Raw genomic sequence first — 26377 nt, 5'->3', positions numbered from 1 at the left:
ATGATATGCTCTATCACACATAAACCTCCTTATATCTTCCTCAAAACAGTCACCATACCTACCTATTATGGCATTTCCATAGCCATTCCGAGATATATTGCCATGCAACTTTCCACCGTTTCATTCATGACACGCTTCATCATTGTCATATTGCTTTGCATGATCATGTAGTTGACATCGTATTTGTGGAAAAGCCACCATGCATAATTTATCATACATGTCACTCTTGATTCATTGCCCTTCCCGGTACACCGCCGGGGGCATTAATATAGAGTCATATTTTGTTCTAGTATCGAGTTGTAATCATTGAGTTGTAAATAAATAGAAGTGTGATGGTCATCATTAATAGAGCATTGTCCCCAAAAAAAGGCCAAATAAAAAAAGAGAAAGGCCCAAAAAAATAAAAAAAATAAAAAGAGGACAATGCTACTATCCTCTTTTTCCACACTTGTGCTTCAAAGTAGCACAATGATCTTTATGATAAAGAGTCTCTTGTTTTGTCACTTTCATATACTAGTGGGAATTTTTCATTATAGAACTTGGCTTGTATATTCCAACAATGGGCTTCCTCAAATGCCCTAGGTCTTCGTGAGCAAGCAAGTTGGATGCACACCCACTTAGTTTTTTTTTGTTGAGCTTTCATACATTTATAGCTCTAGTGCATCCGTTGCATGGCAATCCCTACTCCTTGCATTGGCATCAATTGATAGGCATCTCCCTAGCCCGTTGATTAGTCGCGTTGATGTGAGACTTTCTCTTTTTTTTGTCTTCTCCACATAACCCCCATCATTATATTCTATTCCACCCATAGTGCTATATCCATGGCTCACGCTCATGTATTGCGTGAAAGTTGAAAAAAGTTTGAGATTACTAAAGTATGAAACAATTGCTTGGCTTGTCATCGGGGTTGTGCAAGATGAGAGCATTCTTGTGTGACGAAAATGGGGCATGACCAAACTATATGATTTTGTAGGGATGAACTTTCTTTTGCCATGTTATTTTGAGAAGACATGATTTGTTAGTTAGTATGCTTGAAGTATTATTATTTTTATGGCAATATTAAACTTTTGTCTTGAATCTTTCGAATCTGAATATTCATGCCACAATAAAGAAAATTACATTGAGAAATATGCTGCTAGGTATCATTCCACATCAAAAATTCTGTTTTTATCATTTACCTACTCGAGGATGAGCATGAATTAAGCTTGGGGATGTTTGATACGTCTCCAACGTGTCTATAATTTTTGATTCTTCCATGCTATTACATTATCTATTTTGGATGTTTAATGGGCTTTATTATACACTTTTATATTATTTTTGGGAATAACCTACTAACCCCCAGTGCAAATTGCTGTTTTTTTGCCTATTTCAGCGTTTCGCAGAAAAGGAATATCAAACGGAATCCAAACGGAATGGAACCTTAGGGAGAGTTATTTTTGGAACAAACGTGATCCAGGGGACTTGGAGTAGACGTCAAGAAAGAAATGAGGTGGCCACGAGGCAGGGAGGTGCGCCTGCCCCCTGGGCGCGCCCCCACCCTCGTGGGCCCCTTGCAGCTTCACCGACCTACTTCTTCCTCCTATATATATATCCATATACCCCAAAAACATCCAGGAGCACCATGAAACCCTATTTCCACCGCCGCAACCTTATGTACCCAATAGATCCCATCTTGGGGCCTTTTCGGAGCTCCGCCAGATGGGGAATCGATCACGGAGAGCTTCTACATCAACACCATAGCCTCTCCGATGATGTGTGAGTAGTTTACCACAGACCTTCGGGTCCATAGCTATTAGCTAGATGGCTTCTTCTCTCTCTTTGGATCTCAATACAATGTTCTCCTCGATCTTCTTGGAGATCTATTCGATGTAATTCTTTTTGCGGTGTGCTTGTCGAGATCCGATGAATTGTGGTTTTATGATCAAGTTTATCTATGAACAATATTTGATTCTTCTCTGAAATCGTTTATGTATGATTGGTTATCTTTGCAAGTCTCTTCGAATTATCAGTTTGGTTTGCCCTACTAGATTGATCTTTCTTGCAATGGGAGAAGTGCTTAGCTTTGGGTTCAATCTTGCGGTGTCCTTTCCCAATGACAGCAGGGGCAGCAAGGAATGTATTGTACTTTTGCTATCGAGGATAAAAAGATGGGGTTTATATCATATTGCTTGAGTTTATCCCTCTACATCATGTCATCTTGCCTAATGCATTACTATGTTCTTATGAACTTAATACTCTAGACGCATGTTGGATAGCGGTCGATGTGTGGAGTAATAGTAGTAGATGCAGAATCATTTCGTTCTACTTGTCGCAGACGTGATGCCTATATACATAATCATGCCTAGATATTGTCATAATTATGCACTTTTCTATCAATTGCTCAACAGTAATTTGTTCACCCATAGTAATACTTATGGTATCTTGAGAGAAGCCACTAGTGAAACCTATGGCCCCCGGGTCTATCTTTTATCATATAAGTTTCCGATCTATTTTTACTTTGCAATCTTTATTTTCCTATCTATATCATAAAAATACCAAAAATATTTATCTTATTATCTCTATTAGATCTCACTCTCGTAAGTGACCGTGAAGGGATTAACAACCCCTTTATCGCGTTGGTTGCGAGGTTCTTATTTGTTTGTGTAGGTACGAGTGTAACACCCACGATGCGGCTATATCTCCCATGTGTCGGAGCACGACTTAGAGGCATAACCGCATAGTAGGCATGTCGCAAGAGGGGTAATCTTTACACATCCCATGTACTGAATAAGAAAGGGATAAAGAGTTGGCTTACAATCGCCACTTCACACAATACATAAATATAGCATTACATCATCCAGAATACAAACAAGGTCCGACTATGGAACCAAATAAAGAAAGACCCCCCTATTGCTAGGTCCCCGATCGCCCCAACTGGGCTCCACTACTGATCAACTGGAAACAAAACAACACAACAAACATGATCTTCATCGAGCTCCTCCTTGAGCTGGGTTGCGTCAACTGCACTGACATCATCGGCACCTGCAACTGGTTTTGGAAGTAATCTGTGAGTCATGGGGACTCAGCAATCTCACACCCGCGAGATCAAGACTATTTAAGCTTATGGGTAGGAAAAGGTAGTGAGGTGGAGCTGCAGCAAGCACTAGCATATATGGTGGCTAACATACGCAAATGAGAGCGAGAAGAGAAGGCAAAGCACGGTCGTGAACTAGAAGTGATCAAGAAGTGATCCTAAAACTACTTACATTCAAGCATAACTCCAAAGCCGTGTTCACTTCCCGGACTCTGCCGAGAAGAGACCATCACGGCTACACACGCGGTTGATGCATTTTAGTTAAGTTAAGTGTCAATTTTTCTACAACCGGACATTAACAAATTCTCATCTGCCCATAACTGCGGGCATGGCTTTCGAAAGTTCAAAACCCTGCAGGGGTGTCCCAACTTAGCCCATCACAAGCTCTCACGGTCAACGAAGGATATTCCTTCTCCTAGGACGACCCGATCAGACTCGGAATCCCGGTTACAAGACATTTCGACAATGGTAAAACAAGACCAACAAAGCCACCCGAATGTGCCGACAAATCCCAATAGGAGCTGCACATATCTCGTTCTCAGGGCACACCAGATTGTCCAAACTTCCGATAGGCCAACCCAGAGTTGCCCCTGGTGGCCACCGGCGGCTGACAGGTTGGACCAACACTCAGAGGAGCACTGGCCCGAGGGGGGGGGTTAAAATAAAGATGACCCTCGGGCTCCGTAAACCCAAGGGAAAAAAAGGCTAGATGGCAAATGGTAAAACCAAGGTTGGGCCTTGCTGGAAGAGTTTTATTCAAGGCGAACTATCAAGGGGTTCCCATTATAACCCAACCGCGTAAGGAATGCAAAATCAAGTAACATAACACCGGTATGACGGAAACTAGGGTGGCAAGAGTGGAACAAAACACCAGGCATAAGGCCGAGCCTTCCACCCTTTACCAAGTATATAGATGCATTAATTAAATAAGAGAGATATTGTGATATCCCAAACAAAACCATGTTCCAATGTGGAACAAACTCCAAGCTTCACCTGCAACTAGAAACGCTATAAGAGGGGCTGAGCAAAGCGGTAACATAGCCAAACAACGGTTTGCTAGGACAAGGTGGGTTAGAGGCTTGACATGGCAATATGGGAGGCATGATAAAGCATGTGGTAGGTATCGCGGCATAGGCAAAGCAAAAGAGCGAGCAACTAGCAAGCAAAGATAGAAGTGATTTCGAGGGTATGGTCATCTTGCCTGAGATCCCGCAAGGAAGAAGAACGAGTCCATGAAGAATACAAACGGACGTAGTCGAACGGATCCTCACAACTCTGGAACGAAACCGAAGCTAACGCGAGAAGCAACCCGGAAAGAAGCAAACAACATAGTAAACAACCATCACATAGCATGGCATGATGCACAACCAAGTATGATGCATATCCGGTTTAAATATGCATGGCATGGCAAAGTGCACAAGCAATCCTACAAATTAAGTGGAGCTCAATATGCAACGAGTTGTATATTGACGAAACACCACATGACTTATTTAGTTCTCTCTCAGTTATGTACCCAACAATATTAAATGTTGTTAAACATGGAAAGAGGTGAAGCATATGAAAACTACCTAACTAGGCAAGTTTAAATGAGGCCAGAACAACGAACAACAATTCCGATAAATCCCCATATGCATTAGCAATTTGGTGCAACAACACTTTTAAACATTTAAATGTTATTATCATGATGCGAATGGCATATGCAAGTTTATGCAATTTTTTAATTAAAAGTTGACAAGAGCATTATGAAGCATTTGTCCTCGTGGCGGAAATGAAAGGGTGCCACGGCAACGACAATGGAAATGGTGCCACGGCAACATTCCGGTTCCGGTAAATCGATTGAGATGCTGGTGCAAAAGGAAGTGTGGCGGGAGCGTGCAAAAGATGGTGGGGTGATCCCGGATACCGGGTGTCCCATGAGTGGATGGCATGGAAGCGGGAGACACTACGGACACGGTGCAGACAAAGGGTGCATCTCGTACAACAAGCAATCATTCGTTCACGGGCGTCGTCTCGGGGTTATACCTTCCAGGCGTGACTTTTCGGAACGGATCAAGTTCGTAGCGGAAGTAGACATTCTCGCCACGTTCATAGTGGAGGTAGTCGTTCTTGCTTCATAGATGTTCACACTCTGTAGGTATTCGGGGTTCAAAACAAGGAACTTGACGTCCACGGGTCTTCGAGGTTCGACGGGCGGGTACTTTGCGCAACATAGGTCTCCGGGGTCGTCGGGTACACGTTCACATTGTAGCCATACACGTTGACGGTCTTATTCGAACCTCGTCAACGTTCGTGATCCACCTTGGCGATCCGAAGGGGTACTTGGCGTCATGGTACTTGGGTCTTCGGACTTGCCGGTCTCGGTTCTTGCGACGGTAGTTGTACAAGGTCGTCGTGGGAAGTAGTGGTACTCGCGAACTTGTCGAATCCACGGCGATGGTAGTGAAACCTCACAGATTCGTGGTCTCCGGGCGTAGTGGTACTTGGCGAATCTGAATTAGAGGTACACTTGTCGAAGTAGGACTTGGCGTCCCGGCCTGTAGTCGTTCGGGCGTCGTGGAAGAACTCGACGCTCACGGGGTCTCGGTCTCGACAAGAGAAGGCAGCGGGGCAACGTCCTTGATGGACGCAGCTGGTGCAGGGGAACCATGGAGAGGCCGAAGGTGGGGTCTCGAGCAGGAGGTATCCACACCTGGAGCAGAGGAGGTGTTCGATGTCGTGCACGAGGCGAGGTCGAGGACGGTCGCAGGTTGAGGGTGCTGCAGGCGGGAGCGGCTGGAGATGGACTTGACGCAGCGGAGGTTTCAGCGGATGACAGAGCGGCGGCTTGACGGGTCATGGGGAAGGTGGCCATGAGGACTGGGCGCGTCGCGCGGCGCTCCGGGCCGGCAGGGCTGCGGCGGCGCTGTGGCGCTCTGCAGAAGGAGGAGGCGTGGGGAGAAGGAAAAGGATCGAGAGGAGGGAGGCGAGCGAGGGGATCGGGCTCGAGGGAGAGAGAGGTCTTGGGCGCGGCTTGTGCCTCTGCGTGCTGCGGCGCTAGGAGAACGAGAGGGATCGAGAGGGAGAGGTTCTTCTGGAGCGATGCGAGAAGGAAAGAGAGGGATCGATCCTCTCCTGGTGGCGCGAGGTGGAGACGAGGGAGAGATCTAAAGAGAGGGTCGATGCCTAGGGTTCGGCAGGGAGTGGGCCGGCGCTGGATTGGCCTTGGGCCCAAGAGGTGGGGGTGGGGGCGCTGGGAAAGCTGGCAGGATGCAACTAGGCTGGGAGGCCGGCGCTGCTAGGAGGCCCAAGTGGCCAGAGGCGGCTGGGCTCTTCTCTTTTCCCTCTCAATTCTTTAGCAGAAAACATTAGTGAATAAAAAAATAGGGTTAGGGAAAGAATTGGAGCATGGGGTTAATTTTCTCAGACTCAGAAAAATGAGCTTAATCCAAGAAAATAGAAGTTAACACGAATGCAAGATTTAAATTCAAACTCATTTGAATTTAATTAAAATGGTTTGAACTAGGACAAGGTTTAGGGGTGGCTAAAAATGTTGAGAATTTAGGAGGAGCCTCGATAAAAGAGATGAGAGATATCGGCAAGGTTTGAAGGTCAAACTCGAAGAGGAATAGACATGGGAATTATTTTGCACGTGTGTTATGATGATTCCAAATTAATGGAATATTTAATATAGCTCCCTAAAATATTGGGAGGATATGTTATAAAGAGAATTCACCATGTGCATTCCCTCGATTTAAAAGGATCAGAGATCCACACGATTTATTTAGTGAGTTTGAAAGATTAAAGACATTAAGACAAGATGCAATGCACATGATGCCATGATGAATGCAACGAACAAAACAAATCGCAAGACAAAACTCGGAAAACATGGAAGGCGTCTGGAGCGTCGGTCTTGGGGCATTACAATGAGGGACTTGCATGTAGTCTCCTACTGGATTGATACCTTGGTTCTCAAAAACTAAGGGAAATACTTACGCTACTTTGCTGCATCACCCTTTCCTCTTCAAGGGAAAACCAACGCAGTGCGCAAGAGGTAGCACCGCCCCATTCAACTTCAACCAACAACGCGCGAGGACGAAGTTCTTCTTCACCTTCAAGAACAAGTTACACGCACGGGAAGGCTAGACCGAAAGACATTGTCAACAAGTTGCATATCCGGGACTATCGATCGAGCTGTTTGGCGGTTTAGAAGTAGGAAGGTTGATATTGCTATGGCAAGGACAACGTGGGCATGGACAATGGCAGTGCCCCGCGTCCTAGGCCCTTCCTGGACCCTGCACCCTGTCCCCTGCCCCGCCAGCCTCCTCTTCACCTTCTTTTTGTCGGTCGCCCCGTCCTTTGCCTTCGCTTTGAGGCGGTGGGCTTTTCGTGTCGCCGAGTTGATATTCGGGGCATCCACCTTCTCCAGATACTCCACCTTCGCCGTCTACGACAACTTTTCGTACGGGTCTATGCGGCGGTGGAAGCGAAAAGCACGGGAAGGGTGGATGGCGGCAGCAATCAGAAGAGATGGGAGGAAAGGGGGTGGCGCCGAAACAGTGTTGACTGATCCAAATGTGCGGGACTCCGCCTTTGTTTTGGGTGGTATGGAGGTCTCAGAGTCCTACGTGACGGAGGTCTGGACTGCTGCAAAGCCCCTTGGTTTGCTTTCGGCTCGTGAGAAAACGGACACGCGGACTTGTCCGTGGACAAATATCGACCCGCGTTGAATGGCTTGCAACGTTCGGACAGCTGAGGCTGGAAGCTTGTGGGCGTTTTAAGGGCCCGTGTTGGAGGTACCCTAACTGTGGTTTAAATTCTTATGCAGGCGGTTCACAGGAGGATCTGAAGAAGAAGGCTCCGACAATGGTGAAGAAGGCAGCCATGATCTCTTTTGTTGATTGATGTCATATATTGTCTTAACAATTAACTGATACTAGCAAATATGTTTTCCTAAGAAAAATCTGGCTAAGGGTCGTAGGATGGAGTTTAATCTTCTAACCATAAGATTGTGTTTGCTCATTTTATTCCTCAAAAAAAAAATCCTAAAAAAATATATTGTGGGTGTTTTAAAGCACCTTCAACAGATCATGAAAAAACGTTTTTGTGCCAAAAAATTACATTTTGGGCCAAAAAGTGTTGCTCCAACAGATAATATATATGCAAATGGTGATGTGATTTTTTAGCAGCCCTAAATTTTGCCCCTTGCTACTACATATTTGTAGCGCCACTACCTACAACCACAAAACAAAAATGCAGCCGCACGAAAGTCAATCGCCTCGCGTAAGTTTCCTCGATGCCCGAACCATCCCCACTTGAAGTTGATTCTGACTTGATCTGGCCGACGTAGCGAGTCCCTCGTCCATTATCGGTCCAACCGCTACCCATTCCTGCCACTCTGGACGTCTGCGACCACCCCATTGCCGCCACCTATTAGCATCGATTTTGTCAGCTTATGCCACCCTGCTGCTCGATATGGCCACGCATGACACCGGGAATCGTCGAGGAGTTCGATTAGTTACCGCCCCATGATGACCCACAAGTATAGGGGATCTATCGTAGTCCTTTCGATAAGTAAGAGTGTCGAACCCAACGAGGAGCAGAAGGAAATGATAAGCGGTTTTCAGCAAGGTATTCTCTGCAAGTACTGAAATAAGTGGTAACATATAGTTTTGTGATATGATAAATTGTAACGAGCAACAAGTAACAAAAGTAAATAAAGTGCAGCAAGGTGGCCCAATCCTTTTGTAGCAAAGGACAAGCCAGAACAAACTCTTATAATAGGAAAAGCGCTCCCGAGGACACATGGGAATATCGTCAAGCTAGTTTTCATCACGTTCACATGATTCGCGTTCGATACTTTGATAATTTGATATGTGGGTGGACCGGTGCTTGGGTACTGTTCTTACTTGAACAAGCATCCCACTTATGATTAACCTCTATTGCAAGCATCCGCAACTACAACAAAAGTATTAAGGTAAACCTAACCATAGCATGAAACATATGGATCCAAATCAACCCCTTACGAAGCAACACATAAACTAGGGTTTAAGCTTCTGTCACTCTAGCAACCCATCATCTACTTATTACTTCCCAATGCCTTCCTCTAGGCCCAAATAATGGTGAAGTGTTATGTAGTCGACGTTCACATAACACCACTAGAGGCTAGACAACATACATCTTATCAAAATATCAAATGAATACCAAATTCACATGACTACTCATAGCAAGACTTCTCCCTTGTCCTCAGGAACGAACGTAATTACTCACAAAGCATATTCATGTTCATAATCAGAGGGGTAATAATATGCATATAGGATCTGAACATATGATCTTCCACCAATTAAACCAACTAGCATCAACTACAAGGAGTAATCAACACTACTAGCAACCTACTAGCACCAATCCCGGACTTTGAGACAAGAATTGGATACAAGAGATGAACTAGGGTTTGGAGATGAGATGGTGCTGGTGAAGATGTTGATGGAGATTGCCCTCTCCTGATGAGAGGAGCATTGGTGATGACAATGGTGATGATTTCCCCCTCCGGGAAGGAAGTATCCCCGGCAGAACAGCTCTGCCGGAGCTCTAGATTGTATCCGCCAAGGTTCCGCCGCCACGTCCCGAAAAGTTCCTCCCTCTTTTTTTCTCATCGAAAGACCTCATATAGGAGAAGATGGGCATCGGAGAGCCACCTGGGGGCCCACGAGATAGGGGGCGCGCCCTAGGGTGGGGCGCCCCCCACCCTCGTGAGCAGGGTGTGGGCCCCCTGGCCTTCATCTTTGGTGTGGATTTTTCTTTATTTCTTTTAAGACATTCCGTGGAGTTTCAGGACTTTTGGAGTTGCGCAAAATAGGTCTACAATATTTGCTCCTTTTCCAGACCAGAATTCCAGCTGCCGACATTCTCCCTCTTTATGTAAACCTTGTAAAATAAGAGAGAATAGCCATAAGTATTGTGACATAAAGTGAAATAACAATCCATAATGCAATAAATATCGATATAAAAGCATGATGCAAAATGGACGTATCAATTCCCCCAAGCTTAGACCTCGCTTGTCCTCAAGCGAAAAGCAGATAACAATAAATATGTCCTCATGCTTAGAGGTAGAGGCGTCGATAAAAATAAAATACGGACATGAATGCATCATGATTATTCTTATAACATCAACATATATAGGTTTTGTCATATGATTACTTATGTTCAAGTGATGATCTATTCACAATGCAAAAGTATAAACCATAAACCTTATTGGACTCCGACAAACTATAATCTCAGTCATTGAAGCAATTGCAATTTATCATAACATCGGAAAGATTCTATGTCAGAGCTGAAAAGCAAGTCCACATACTCAACTATCATTTAGTCCTCCATAATTGCTAACACTCACGCGATACTTGTGGTTACAGAGTTTTAATCGGACACAAAGAAAGATAGGGGCTTATAGTTTTTCCCCACAACCTTTTACCTCAAGGGTAATGTCAACAATAATGGTTCATGCTCCCCTACATCCAATTAGATATATATATATATCATGTTCTTTCCAACATGCTGAGCTTGCCAAAGGATAAAATAAAAAAGAAAAGGTGAAGATCACCATGACTCTTGCATAAGGTAGAAGATAATAATAAAGGATAGGCCCTTCGCAGAGGGAAGCAGAGGTTGCCATGCGCTTTTATGGTTGGATGTATAAAATCTCAATGCGAAAGAACGTCACTTTATATTGCCACTTGTGATATGAACCTTTATTATGCAATCCGTCGCTTTTATTACTTCCACATCACAAGATCATATAAAGATTATTTCTCCCACACTAATCAATCATACATATTTAGAGAAACTTTTATTGCTTTGCACCGATGGCAACTTACTTGAAGGATCTTACTCAATCCATAGGTAGATATGGTGGACTCTCATGGCAAAACTGGTTTAGGGATATTTGGAAGCACAAGTAGCATTTCTACTTGGTGCCGAGAATTTGGCTAGCATGAGGGGGAAAGGCAAGCTCAACAAGTTAGAGGAACCATGACAACATACTTTATCTCAGATATAAGAAAGACATAATTCATTATGTTGTCTTCCTTGTCCAACATCAACTCTTTAGCATGTCATATTTTAATGAGTGCTCCCAATCATAAAAGATGTCAATGATAATATATCTATATGTGAAACCTCTCTTTCCTTATTACTTCCTATTAATTGCAACAATGACCAAAGCTATGTCTGCGAACTCCCAACAACTTTTAATCATCATACTCTTTCTATGTGAAGTCATTACTCTCAATAAGATCAATATGAACTTTTTGTTTCTTTTTATTCTTTTTTTCTTTTCTTTTATTCACCCAAGATCATGGCATAATAATCAGGCCCTTGACTCAACACTAATCTTTATTATATATAGCTCACGGACTCGATTATATAGAGGGATCATAAAGCAAAACTCAAAACTAGATCATGCCATAAACTTTATTCTACTAGATCAAGATACTACCAATACGATCGAACTAAGGAAACGGTAAAGATAGGAGTTGTGATGGTGATACGATACCGGGGAACCTCCCCCAAGCTTGGCAGTTGCCAAGGGGAGTGCCCATACCCAGATACTCAATTCTTCTTTGTTGGAGGAGACGGTGGAGGTGTTGTTGATGATGCGAGCTTGTCATCCATCTTCCAAGGCATAGGTTCACCATCATAGAAAGATGATCGAGTCTCCGGAATCCTCAAATCTGCAGCCAAACTCGTTCTTTTGAATCTATATTCATACTCGCAGTTTTGGTTTTGAAGGTCATAGACTTGGGCTTGGAGGTGCTCGATCTTCTCATGTAGCTTGAAGATGGCCTCCTCGGTGTTCTTGGCATCCAGCTTGTAGTTGTTAGTGAACTCCGCGAGCATCATGTGGCTAGCGTTGATTCCACGCTCCACCATCCTTTGGCACTTGAAAACTTGTTGCTCCACTGCTTCGAGCCTCATCTCCATGCTTTCGATCCCCTTTGGTCCCTCTTCATCGCGGATGTTCAGCAACCCATCACGCATCTCAATGGTTTGAGGGTGTCGCAGCACCTCCGCGAGGTAAGGTTTGATGACCTTCTTGAAGAACTTGTCCTTGGAGGCGCTTGGGGCCGTCATGATAACCTAGATCTGTCAGAAAAACAGCTCGAAACAAAAACAGGAGATTTTTGCGTGATACGGGAGTCAAAACCTTCGAGAGGATATATAATGAATTTTTACCGACCAAAATACGTCACGTGCAAGAAAACGGAGTCCAGAAAGCACACGAGGCGCTCACGAGGTAGGGGGCGCGCCCAGGGGGGTAGGGCGCGCCCAGGGGGGTAGGGCGCGCCCACCACCCTCGCGGGGCCCTCGTGTCCTTCCCGGATTGCTACTTATTTTTCTATTTTTTCTAAATATTCCAAAACGGAGAAATATTGCCTTAAAAATTGTTTTGGAGTCGGTTTACTTACCGTACCACATACCTATTCCTTTTCGGAGTCTGAAACGTTCCGCAAAGTGTCCCTTATGTATTCCTCTGGGGTTATGGTTTCAATAATATTGGTTTCAACATTTATGGGATTACCTGAGATATAATGTTTAATTCTTTGACCGTTTACCACCTTTGGATTTGTGCCCTCGAAGTTGTTGATTTTTATGGCACCGGAACGATAGACCTCTTCGATGACGTAGGGGCCTTCCCATTTAGAGAGAAGTTTTCCTGCAAAAAATCTTAAACGAGAGTTGTATAGCAATACATAATCACCTACATTAAACTCACGCTTTTGTATCCTTTTGTCATGCCATCTTTTAACTTTTTCTTTAAACAACTTGGCATTTTCATAAGCTTGGGTTCTCCATTCATTAAGTGAGCTAATATCAAATAACCTCTTCTCACCTGCAAGTTTAAAATCATAGTTGAGTTCTTTAATAGCCCAGTATGCCTTATGTTCTAGTTCGAGAGGTAAGTGACATGCTTTTCCATAGACCATTTTATATGGGGACATACCCATAGGATTTTTGTATGCAGTTCTATAAGCCCATAATGCATCATCAAGTTTCTTAGACCAATTCTTTCTAGACCTATTAACAGTCTTTTGCAAAATTAATTTGAGCTCTCTATTGCTCAACTCTACTTGACCACTAGACTGTGGGTGATAAGGGGATGCAATTCTATGATTAACATCATATTTAGCAAGCATTTTACGGAAAGCACCATGAATAAAGTGTGAACCACCATCAGTCATTAAATATCTAGGGACTCCAAACCTCGGGAAAATAACTTCTTTAAGCATTTTAATAGAAGTGTTATGATCAGCACTACTAGTTGGAATAGCTTCTACCCACTTAGTAATGTAATCAAAAGCAACTAAAATATGTGTGTATACATTAGAGGCAGGAAAAGGTCTCATATAATCAAAGCCCCAAACATCAAACAGTTCAATAACAAGTGAATAATTCATAGGCATTTCTTGACATCTACTATTATTACCAATTATTTGACATTCATCACAAGACAAGACAAACTTATGGGCATCCTTGAAGAGAGTAGGCCAATAAAAACCAGATTACAATACCTTATGTGCAGTTCTATCTCCAGCGTGGTGTCCTCCATAGGACTCGGAATGACACTTGCGTAGGATCTGTTCCTGTTCATGCTGAGGTACACAACGCCTAATAACACCATCTACTCCTTCTTTATAAAGATGTGGGTCATCCCAAAAGTAATGTCTCAAATCATAAAAGAACCTTTTCTTTTGTTGGTATGTGAAGCTAGGTGGTATAAACTTAGCAACAATATAATTAGCATAATCAGCATACCATGGAGTACTACGAGAAGTACTTCTAACATTTAATTTCTCATCAGGAAAGTCATCATTAATAGGTAGTGGGTCATCAAGAATATTTTCTAACCTAGACAAGTTGTCTGCAACGGGGTTCTCAGCTCCCCTTCTATCAACAATATGCAAATCAAATTCTTGTAGCAAGAGAACCCATCTAATAAGTCTAGGTTTAGCATCTTTCTTTTCCATAAGATATTTAATAGCAGCATGATCTGTTTGAATAGTTACTTTAGAATCAACAATATAAGATCTGAACTTATCACAAGCAAATACAACTGCTAAAAGTTCTTTTTCAGTAGTAGCATAATTTCTTTGAGCATTGTCTAGAGTCTTACTAGCATAATGAATAACATTTAATTTCTTATCGACTCTTTGCCCTAGAACAGCACCTACATCATAATCACTAGCATCACACATAATTTCAAAGGGTAAATTCCAATCAGGTGGCTGAACAATAGGTGCAGAGACTAATGCTTTCTTAAGTATTTCAAATGCTTCTACACAATCATCATCAAAGACAAATGGTATATCTTTTTGCAATAAATTAGTCAGAGGCCGAGAATTTTTTGAGAAGTCCTTAATGAACCTCCTATAAAACCTGGCATGACCAAGGAAACTTCTTATACCTTTGACGTACTTGGGACATGGCATCTTTTCAATAGCATCAACCTTGGCTTTATCAACTTCAATACATCTTTCAGAAACTTTGTGCCCCAAAACAATACCTTCATTAACCATAAAGTGGCACTTTTCCCAATTCAAGACAAGATTAGTTTCTTCACATCTCTGCAAAACTCGATCAAGATTGCTCAAGCAATCGTCAAAAGAGGAACCATAGATAGAAAAGTCATCCATGAAAACCTCACAAATCTTTTCACAAAAGTCAGAGGATATAGCCATCATGCATCTTTGAAAGGTAGCAGGTGCATTACATAAACCAAAAGGCATACGTCTATAAGAAAAAGTACCAAAATGGCATATAAAAGTAGTCTTTGATTAATCTTTAGCCGACACAGGTATTTGAGAGAAACCAGAATAACCATCTAGAAAGCAATAGTGTGTGTGTTTGCATAATCTTTCTAGCATTTGATCAATAAAAGGTAAGGGGTAATGATCTTTCTTAGTAGCTTTATTTAATTTGCGGAAATCAATTACCATCCTATAACCTATGATAATTCTTTGTGGAATCAATTCATCTTTATCATTAGGAACAACAGTAATACCTCCCTTCTTAGGGACACAATGGACAGGACTTACCCACTCACTATCAGCAACGGGGTAGATTATACCTGCCTCCAGAAGCTTTAGCATTTCTTTTCTTACCACTTCTTTCATTTTAGGATTCAGACGTCGTTGAGGATCACGAACTGGTTTGGCATCTGCTTCCAAATTTATTTTATGTTGGCATAGAGTGGGACTAATGCCCTTAAGATCATCAAGAGTATATCCAATATCCGCCCTGGTGCTCTTGGCGTGGCGTGGTTAGCGTGGTCAATGACCGACATGCATCTGAAGTGGACTGTACGTGGAGAGGCTGACAGCTGGGTCCACGGCCGCACGCAAGGAAATGCCTCCTTATTACGCGCAAAAATAATGATTTCCTCCACCTGACATCTGGGACCCACCGAAATGGCCTCTGTATTTCATGAAAAAAAACGTTACCGCCGCTGACAGCTCGGACCCACCAGCTATATCTTCGCACGCAAGGAAGTGCCTCCTTATTACGCACAAAAAAATGAATACTCCCCCTGCTAGCTGGGACCCAGTATAGTGGGCCTACTAAGTTGACGGGGACGAAGGGCTTTGTCAACTTAGTCAATATGCACGATTCTAGCTCGACTGACCGTACGATGTCCATCCAACGGCCGTAGTGCTTCTTCAACCTCTGGTCTTCTTGCTCCAGCCGCCCAAAGCAGTGCCGGTCGTGCCACCTGCTCCTGCCTCCCGTGGCCGGCTGTGCTGCCGCGGAGGCCTCACCGCCCCCATACTACTCCCACCGCTGGCCAGGCCATCCCTCCACTCCACTCACCCACACCCCCTGTTATTCTGCGGAGACGGCAGCGCAGCCGAACCAGTGAACCCTCGTACTCCTCTCCGCGTGGGCATCCACTGCTGCGTCTTCCCTGGCTCCATGTCGTCCCCTTCCTAGGCCTCTCCGTCGTCCACCGCCGTGGTGCTGTCGGCGCGGCGTGGTCAATGTGGTCAACGACCAAATTCCATCGGAAGAATACTGTACGTGGAGAGGCTGACAGCTGGGTCCACGGCAGCCGCAAGGAAGTGCCTCCTTATTATGCGAAAAATAATTATTCCTCCACCTGACAGCAGGGACCCACCGGACGCCCACCGGTATATCGCAAAAAAACATTTGCCCCTGACTGTTGGGACCCACCCGACGGGCCACCGTATTTCGCGAAAAAAACGTTCCCCCTGCTGTCAACTCGGACCCACCGGAAGTGCCTCCTTATTACGCACAAAAAAATGAATACCCCCTGCTAGCTTGGACCCACCTTGGTGGGAGGCTGACTTACGGGCCTACTAAGTTGACGGGGACGGAGGGCTTTGTCAACTTAGTCAATATGCACGATTATAGCTCCAGTGACCGTACGATGTCCATCCAACGGCCGTAGTGCTTCTTCAACCTCTAGTCTTCTTGCTCCAGCCGCCCAAACCAGCGCCGGTCGTGTCTCGTGCTCCTGCCTCCCGTGTCCGGCTGCGATGCGGCGGAGGCCTCACCGCCCCCTACTACTCCCACCGCTGGCCAGGCCATCCCTCTACTCACCCACACCCCCTGTTATTCTGCGGCGACGGCAGCCTCACACCGCAGCGAACCAGTGAACCCTCGTACTCCTCTACGCGTGGGCATCCACTGCCGCGTCTTCCCCGGCTCCACGCCGTCCCTTCCTAGGCCTCGCCGTCGTCCACCGCCCTGGTGCTCTCGGCGCGGCGTGGTCAACATGGTCAAGGAACGGCTTCCATCGGACGTGGACTGTACGTGGAGAGGTTGACAGCTGGGTCCACGGCCGTAGCAAGGAAGTGCCTCCTTATTACGTGCAAAATAATTATTCTTCCACCTGACAGCGGGGACCCACCGGACGGGCCACCGTATTTCACAAAAAAAAACGTTTGCCCCTGACTACTGGGACCCACCAGCTACATCTTCGCACGCAAGGAAGTGCCTGACAGTCGGGACCCACCTGGTCGAAGCGTACGTAGCGTTGTCATTCTGGTCGCGAACGTGTACGTACATATATACTGGTGGATGTAGAGGCGCGCACGTGTCGTAGTAGAGGCACGCACGTAGCATGTACACGTACGTACAGCGGCCAGGGTGCAAGAAAGAAAATACGGCCACGTATGTGTACATACGGGCGGGGTCTCGAACGCCTACTCGCGCGTACGTACGGCCAGAGCTCGTGTACATGGCTGGGTCGGAACGGAGAAACAACGTCGTCGTCGTGTTCATGGGGAGGCAACGGAATGCATCGTGTTCATGGGGAGGCAACAGAATGTGTCGTGTTCATCAGGAGGGCTTGGACGGAACAGGCGATGGAAACGAGGCCTGGCGTACCATAGAACGGAGGAAACAACCTTGTGTTCGATCGGCCACGTTCGAAACAGGATCCTGTTCATCGGGAGGGGTCTGGCGTACCACAAAACGGAGGAAACGGACCTCCTACGATCGAAACGGGGGTCCTGTTCATCGGGAGGGGTGTGGCGTACCGCAAAACGAAGGAAACGGACTTGTGTTGGAGCGCTACGGTCGAAACGGGGGTCCTACTCATCGGGAGGTGTGTGGCGTACCGCAAAACGGGACTCCACGGGATACTGTTCATCTCCACCGTCGACCCCCTCCAGCCTCCACGAGCTACTGTTCATCCACCGTCGACCTCCTCCAGCCTCCACCTACGACTGTTCATCCACGGGCTCCTGTTCATCCAGCCTCCACCGCGCGCTACTCCACCGGCTACTGTTCAACCAGCCCTCTCGACGGGCTCCTGTTCAACCACCCCTCCACGGGCTACTGTTCATCCTTCCCTCCACCGTCTACTGTTCATCCTGCCCTCCATGGGGTGGTCTTGTTCATCCAGCCCTCCACGGGGTCCTATTCATCCAGCCCCAACCGGCTCGATCGATCGGGGTCATGTTCATCCAGAGGCAACACCACGGGGTCCTGTTCATCCACCCCCACCAGGAACTGTTCATCCAAACCCCCCGCAACGCTCACTGTTCATCCAGAGGTAGCATCGATTGGCTTTAGTTAGCAGCAATAGCGAAGGAATCGCTTGATCGGGTTTAGTTAACAGCCATTGATCGACCGCTCAGGTTCAGTAACGCGTAGCCTGCAGTGCAATCGCTCGGGTTCAGTTAGAGCCCAACGCTTTTCTCGGGTTCAGTTAGAGCCAACGCCTCGCACACACGCGCATACGAGTACGAGAAAAGTACGCATCGCTCGGCCCCCGACCTTCCACCGTAACCGGGAACTCCCCGAAATTCCCCCCCCCCTCGCTTCTACCACGGTTTTTTCCGTCATGGACGGCCCAAGGAATGTTATGCAGCTGCGTCTTCGGCCCGCCCAAGATGAAAAGCCCATTTTTTGTCATGATTTTTTGTCATAGAAGTAGGAGCCCACCACATCTATGATGATACTGGGTTTTGTCACAATTATCGTCATAGAAGTGTTATATGTATGACAGAAAAAATATGTTCGGCCCAAAATGTCACGGATCTGTCTTTTTTTGTAGTGTTGCATGACAACAAGCTCTCTACTAAAACTAACTTAGTTGTGTTTTTATCTATACAGCCCCTACTTTTTATGTACGTGCTCTTTATTATCTTGCAAACCTAGCCTACAACACCTACAAAGTGCTTCTAGTTTTATACTTGTTCTAGGTAAAGCGAACATTAAGCGTGCGTAGAGTTGTATCGGTGGTCGATAGAACTTGAGGGAATATTTGTTCTACCTTTAGCTCCTCGTTGGGTTCGACACTCTTACTTATCGAAAGAGGCTACAATTGATCCCCTATACTTGTGGGTTATCAAGACCTTTTTCTGGCGCAGTTGCCGGGGAGTTATAGCATGGGGTGAATATTCTCGTGTGTGCTTGTTTGCTTTATCATTGAGTAGTTTTTATTTTGTGCTCTTGTTTTCTATCTTTATTATGGGTAGGAAATGCAAAATATCAAAAAAATTAGTTTTACCTACTACACCAATGGTTGAAGAACCACTCAAAATGATAAAGGACTTGACTAGATGCGAGTCATTCGTCGGCCCGATCTTTCACGATACTGGCAATAGCACAAGAAATTCCGATCGAGCAAAGATGCAAGACTGTAAGATCAAAGGAAACTAGTGTTGAGTAGATTAGATCAACTCCACACGCAACAGCAACAAAATCCCAATGGATCAGCAACGAAGACAATATTTGGTGTCCCTCGACATAGGACGTTTTCTGACTATTATTGAACTCACAATGAAACAAAACTTCATCTTGCGGTGGAGGAATCTGAAGTATCATAGAACCAATCTGCATATATGAAAAAGCTCCTAAAATACCAGCTTCTTTCCCTTTTGGAACTGTCGGGGGTTGGGTGCGACATATGCCAAAGGATGGCTTATCATGGTGGGAGCAAGTAGAACGTCACCGGTGCCCGGAAGCGGGATTAGGCATAGACACGAACGCCGGCGTACTTTACCCAGGTTCGGGGCTCTCCTAGGAGATAACACCCCTAGTCCTGCTCTGCGGGGTCTCCGCATGATCACTAAGGCAAAGTGAGTACAAGGGTCCTCCTCGAGCTGTATGCTGGAGGTAGGAGAAGGCAAGGCTAGCTTTCTCCTTCCTATATCTCTGGTCTAGTTCTAATGGGTCTGAACCCTTTGCTTGGGTGCCCTGGGGGGTTTATATAGGCCTACCCCCAGGGGTACAAGGGTAATATGACTGGGCGGAGGCCCAGCCGTCAGTCTCTTCGGCCGCCGACTTCTCCGCCGACTGCTGGGGCCCGCCGATTGGGGGCCCCCGCTGACTGGTCTGGTACGGAGCCGACAGGCTGTACCCGCCGCTTGGGGGCCTTGCCGGCTGCTGATCACTGTAGCCGCGCTTCTAATGACGCAGGCTTGGTCGAAGGATCATGGCTACAACACCGCCGTCATGGCGGGCGATTACTGTAGCCACTCCCCGTCATGTCTGGTTAAGGGCGCGTGGGGCCCGTGGGATGAGCAGGCCGACTCCTAGGGGCCGACTCCCATCAGGTCCGATTGGTAGGGCTCTTCGCCGTCTTCTGGACTCTCGCTGACTGGTGGGGCCCGTCGTCCTTGGGCCGTACAGACATGCCGTCATGGGAGCAGGACTCCGCCTGCCTGTAATGATGTCAAGGCTGGCATGGCAACAGTGCCGCGCCGGGCGGGGCTCCTCGGTTGTACAGCGCACTATGGCCGCGCCAGCCCTTAGGAAGGGCAGGGGATGGGCCGCACTATAGCCATCCCCTGTCCCGTCCCCCTTGATGTGGGTACGGGCTTCGAAGGGGCCGCGGGCCGACTCCTCGGAGCCGGCTTCTCTGGAAGCCGCCTGGCAAGAGTCGGCTTGTCTCGACCTCGCCTTCTGGACTCAGCCGTCTACGGGCAGCCGGCTATTTCTCCAGCCGGCTTCCAGAAGGTGGATCTTTACCTTGGCATCCTGAGGGGCGCGGTCAGCCCCGACTTCTCGAAAGGCTATGGGCGTCGGGTTAGCCTACCCGTGGCCCATTACTCCGACAGTAGTCCCCGAAGCTGGTGAGGCGCCGCGGGCGACTGGTCGAGGAGCCTCAGCAGTTTCCTTTCTCCGAGTGCTTGAGGCGAAGCTTCGTTCGACTTCGGCCGGGCCGACTGGCAGGAGTCGGACTCGCCCAATCTGACTTGTCCAAAAATTTTGAATGCCTCGGCGGGATCCAAGTGGCGTGCTAGCTAAGCTTCCAGGCCACTGCCCGTTTCGGGCCTGTCACATGGCGACGAGCGGCCGGGCCAGTCTGCCCACCCACGCACGTGACGGGACATGCCTACAGGCGGGGCCTGCCACTACCACGCCTCGGCACGCGAGCGGATCCGCTGCGGCTGGGGTGGACGGTTGAGATTCCCGCGGAGTTACTGCGCGCAGTAACTTTGCGTGATAAACGTGGGGGCGTGGGGTAGTGGGCGCAGTAAATGCCACACCCGCCCCCTCGGCTTCGCAGCCCACCGGTCTATAAGTAGGTGGAGGAGGGGGAGCGGCAGAGCACGCGCGCCCCTCCTCCTCACTGCTTCCTCCTCTTTTTCCTCTCGTCGCCGCGCCCCAAGATACGCTGAGCGCCACGATGATCCGTTCTCGATGAGCTCTTCTTCCGCCGCCATGCCCCCTGCGGTGCACTCCGGCACCTGGGACGGTTCGGAGGTCCACGATGATCAAATAGGTTTCCTCCGCATGACACGGCGGCTGCCTGGCAAGGACTTCGTGAGGGTCCGCCTCGCGCCGAAGAAGGAAATCTCGCCGGCGCCGGAGGAGGGCGAGCGGGTCGTCTTTTGCTCGCACTGCCTACGCGGCCTTGGCCTTTCGGCGAGCGGCTTCTTCCGTGCCTTTCTCGAATTCTACGGTCTCCAGTCGCACCACCTCACCCCCAACACGGTGGTGCTGCTGTCCGCCTTCGCCGCCTTGTGCGAAGGCTTCCTCGGCGTTCTCCCCACCATTGAGCTTTGGGGGGAGTTCTTCTACTCCAAGCTCGGCACCCAAGCCGCAGGCGTGCCGGCTCAGTGCAGCGCGTTCATCGCCGTACGGAGGTCGGGGGCCGACAACCTGTTTCCCCCATCCGGCTGATAAAGTCGGTAAAGATGTGGCAGCGGTCATACTTCTACATGAAGAGCGTCTTCGCGGAGGGCGACTGGGTCAATCTGCCGGCCTACGTGGCCGACCCGCCAGTCGGGAGGCAGCCCAACTGGTCATATCGGGCCAGGACGCTGACGCCCATAGGAGCCAGTGCCATCGCACGACTCCATGTGCTGACGTAGTCGGAGGGCCTGACCGGGCCGGATTTGCTGGCCGCCTTCATGGCACGCCGAGTGCTCCCACTCCAAAGTCGCCCCACATGATTTGCCAGATGAGCGGGCATCGGGACTCGAGTCGTCTGTGCACCAAGGAGATGCCTCACGCGGAGGTAGCCCACATGGTGAACTACCTTGCGAACTGCGAGCTCACGGGAGAGTGGCAGTTCGGCAAGGAGCCGTATTCACGCGCCAACCCTCCGCCCATGGTGAGTTGTTTCTTTTCCTTTTTCTTTGACTCCTTTGCCGCCGAGTTCGTCTTGTCCAATCTGACCAATCGGCTTTGGTCAGAACCCCCTCCTCCATCCGGCAGCCGGCATCGTGGGGCCGGCCCGCGAATTCCTCCCCGATCGGGCGGAGAGCGACGTCGACGACCCCGACTTGGGGGCGGCGGCCTTGGAGGACGACGCCTAGGGAGGAAGTGGTGAAGTGGGCGGCCCGAGGCTTGGGGCCAGTTTCGAGGACTGGCCTGACGATGACACGGAGGAGGTCGCCCCATGCCACCAGCCAGGAGCCGGCTAGCCCGGCGTGAGCTCTTCTACCGCGTCGGACGCCCAAGGCGACACGAAGAAGCGCAGGGCCGCGCCGAGCATGTTCAGCAGCCGGCCGAAGAAGCCCAAGGGCTCGGCCGCGGCGACCAAGCGGGACGAGGCGGCCGCAAAGGCCCACCGCTTCTGCAAGGAAGTGAAGAAGCCGCTGCTGGTCTCCGCGTAAGTGCTACCTTTCTTGCGCTTTCATTTTTTCTTTCGTTGATCTTGTCTGAGTTTGCTTGCTTGTCGCCCTTGGGTCCAGGGCTCCCCTCTCTCTTGACAAGGTCGCTGCCGCCTCCATTGTGGGGTTGGCGGAGACTTCCGCCACCACTCAGCGGATTGACCCTGCCGCCAACCTCCGGGAGGCGACAGAGCGGAATGCACGAGAGGTGCATGAAGAGCAGGAAGCCACCTGCCTGAAGAAGGCAGAGGCCGCCGCCAAGAAGAGACTAGCGGAGGCCGAGGCCACCGACGCGGTGAAGAAGCGAGCTGAAGAAGCCGCGCACCAACAATCGGCGGTTTTTGTTATTCCTCTGAACTCCACGCCGCCACCCCCAGAGTTCACGACGCAGACTGGGGAGGCCGGCGGCGAGAACCCGGTCATGGAGAGGGATGGCGGCGACACCGCCATGCCGGACGTGATTGTGCCGCCACCGCCAACATCTGGGAGCGCGCAAGGCGAGCAGCTGGCAGACCCGCCGGTGCCGCCGACTGAAGATGAGGTGGTGGCGGGCCTAGTTCTCCAGGTCGGCACGCCGACGCGTCGCCGTCTCGCGAAGGCGGCTTCGGCGCCGCGCCCTCTGGAGATCGGCGCCGCGAGCTCCATGATCCCGGACACCGAGGCGACAAGCACCACGCCCACTGGGTGGGTACGGGGAGGCGGGACGGACCCATTGAACCGGGTGCTTCTGGACGTCCAAGCCAAGATCCGAGCCGAGGGCGATGCCATCAAGAACTGCACCAAGGCGTATCTGGCATCGCGAGAAGCCATCCGGGTACGTTCCCTTCTTCTTTGTCTCTATTTTTTGTTCTTCTCAGTGGGGGCGTGCCAGCGCACCCACTGGGTGTAGTCCCCGAGTTTCGGGCCGGCTGCTGAGCAGGCGGCTCGGAACTCTGATCGGCGAGTTCCAAGTACTAACACTTGTCTGAAATTTTGTCACAGGACTACCACAATCTTCGCTTGACCACCTTCAACGCCAACGTCGAGGAGCTGGCCAAGCGGACCGCCGACTTGTCAGAAAGCCGGAGTGAGTCCTCTTCCTTCTCTGCGGGGGCGCGCTGGCGCACCCGCGGGTTGTAGTCCCTGAGATTCGGGCCGACTGCCGAGCAGTCGGGCCGGATCTCCTCGGCGACTATTCTTCCTTGTTGGTGACTAACACCTTGTTCTCTTCTTTCTTCTACAGAGGCCAATGCCGCCCTACAGCAGCAGCTGGGTGAGGCCAACACTGCCTTGCGCACCAAGGAGGAGGAGTGCGGCCAGCTGGTTGAGGAGCGCAACCGGCTGGTCACGCAGCTGGCGGAACAGAAGGAGCTGCTCAAGAAGGCCCAAAAAGAGGCGGAGGACAAGGAGACCGCCCTCCTTGCTGAATTCGCGTCCGAGCGCTCCTCCTGGACCGACAAGGAGGCAATGCTGGCCTCCGGCTTCCATGAGATCGTGGATCTCGTCGACGGTGAGCCTCTCCTCACTTTCCTTCTTTGAGCTGCCGGCTATTGGTCAAGCCGGCTTCTAATCTTTAATTTGGCTCTTTGCCTTCCTGTCCTAGCAGACTTCTTCCCTGGCCACTCGGACGCCACCAACCAGGCCATCGAGGCTGATCGTGAAGGGCGGAGGGAGGATGGCGCGAAGATCGCCGGAGATGCCCCCCGAACCCTTAATGAGCAGATCCTGAGCATTGAGGCTCGTCTTCGGCCAGCTCACCGGATGCTGCGCCGGCTTCAATGTGTCGGCACCCAGGCGATCGCCGCCCTGTGGCCGGGCATGCAGGCACCACGCACCCTAAGTCGGACTGCCGACTGGGTGGAGGTAGCGGCTGGCCGTCTTAAGGCCTGGAAGGGCTCTTCGGCCCGGGCTGGAGCGCGCCGGGCCTTAGAGTTCGTCAAGGCATGGTATCCTGGGCTGAGTCTAGCCCAGCTAGCCATGTTCCGGCTAGAAGCTCAGGCGGAGTTGGTGGTTGTGGAATATGACCTCATCAAGCGCGCGGCGTCGATCTCCGAGTACACCGACACCAGCGTCTTTGTCCCGGAGCGGTCTGAGAATGGCGATGAGGCGCCGCCGGAATGGTTCGGGATGAATCCGGCTGACGGCGAGGATTCAGCGGAGGTGATCGACTCCAGTGGCGAAGAAGAAGGCGGGGCAGAGGAGGAAGGCGAAGGGGAGGCGCCGGAGGTCGGAGCGAACGGCTAGCCTCAGCTCGACCGCGCCTCCAACAATGAGCCACGCCCAACCGAGCCGCCTACCACTGGAGGCGGCCAAGCGGAGACTTCCCAGCCGGCCACTCCACCAGCCGGCGCCTCCGATTCCACCGTTCCACCAAGCCCGCCTGCTGCTTCCTAGGCTGCCACTTTACCTTTGTTTATACCTGCTTATCGGTCTCGATGAACTTTGTTAATTTTGCACAATTTCACCCGCGGGGTGTATCTTGAACTTCTATTTGAAGATTGGCTAAAGGCCTTTGCTATGTAAATACATTCTGAGTTCTATCTCTTCTTGCCTGTTGCTCTTTGGGTTTTTTTCCTTTGCCGCCTTCCCTTGGTTGTCGTCTTGCCAGTCAGACAGCCGCTCTGCAGAATGTTGCTGGATCAAGTACTTAGCTTCTTTGGGAAAGGCAAGTACTTAGCCGTTTAGAGTTCTTTGGCAAGTTAAGTAGAACATGGCGAGCCGGCTGCTCAACAGTTGGTCGTAAGAGGCGGGAAGCCGGCTTAAACTATGCCCATGCTTGTGTCCTTAGCCATTTTTCATATGGGCACCCTTTCTACCTTACTCCTGCCCACCGTCCAGTCGCTCTGCGAGCTGCGGCTTCTGGCAGGAGACGGCTTAGGTGCCACACATTACTTGTCCGGTTGCAGGAAGCATTTCGTAGTGCAAGGCGGCAAGTCCCCGGGCCGACTAGTCGGACCCGGTCCCAAGCGGCATAAAAAATAACATACTTATGGGCATAATTCTTATCATATAGATAAAAGAGGGCAGTCCCCGAGCTTGTCTCGGGGGACCCAGAGTCTTCGTACTTAATACAAAAGGTAGCGTGGTACATACTGCTTTAAATGTAAAATCTTCGGAGGAGGTTTGCGTTGCACGGCCGTTCCGTCTCCTTGCCGGAGTCATCCCTCTTGCGTGCTCGAGGCTTCTGAGCGTCGATCAGGTAGTAGGAGTCGTTGCCTAGCACTTTGCTGATGACGAAGGGGCCTTCCCAAGGCGCTGAGAGCTTGTGCTGACCGGCTATTCGCTGGATCAGCCGGAGCACAAGGTCTCCCTCTTGGAAAGATCTCGACTTGACCTTCCGTTTATAATATCAGCGCAGGCTCTGCTGGTAGATGCTGGACCGACTGAGTGCCAACAGCCGGCCCTCTTCCAGCAGATCAACGCCATCTTGACGTGATTCTTCTGCCTCCTCTTCGGTGTACATGGTGACTCGAGGGGAGTCGAACTCTATGTCCGTTGGGATGACAACTTCGGCACCGTAGACGAGGAAGAAGGGCGTGAAGCCGGTTGACTTGTTTGGAGTTGTGCGCAAGCTCCAGAGGACGGCCGGCAGCTCGTCGAGCCAACAGTCGGCCGAACGCTCTAGAGGCTCGACCAGTCGAGGCTTGATGCCGGACAAGATGAGGCCGTTTGCTCGCTCTACTTGTTCGTTTGACTGCGGATGGGCAACGGATGCTAAGTCCAGTCTGATGCCCAGCGTCACGCAGAAATGGACCAAGGCGCC

Source organism: Triticum urartu, chromosome 7 (genome assembly GCF_003073215.2).
Source record: "Triticum urartu cultivar G1812 chromosome 7, Tu2.1, whole genome shotgun sequence".
Classification (NCBI taxonomy): domain Eukaryota; kingdom Viridiplantae; phylum Streptophyta; class Magnoliopsida; order Poales; family Poaceae; genus Triticum; species Triticum urartu.
Note: the sequence above shows the minus strand (reverse complement) of the source record.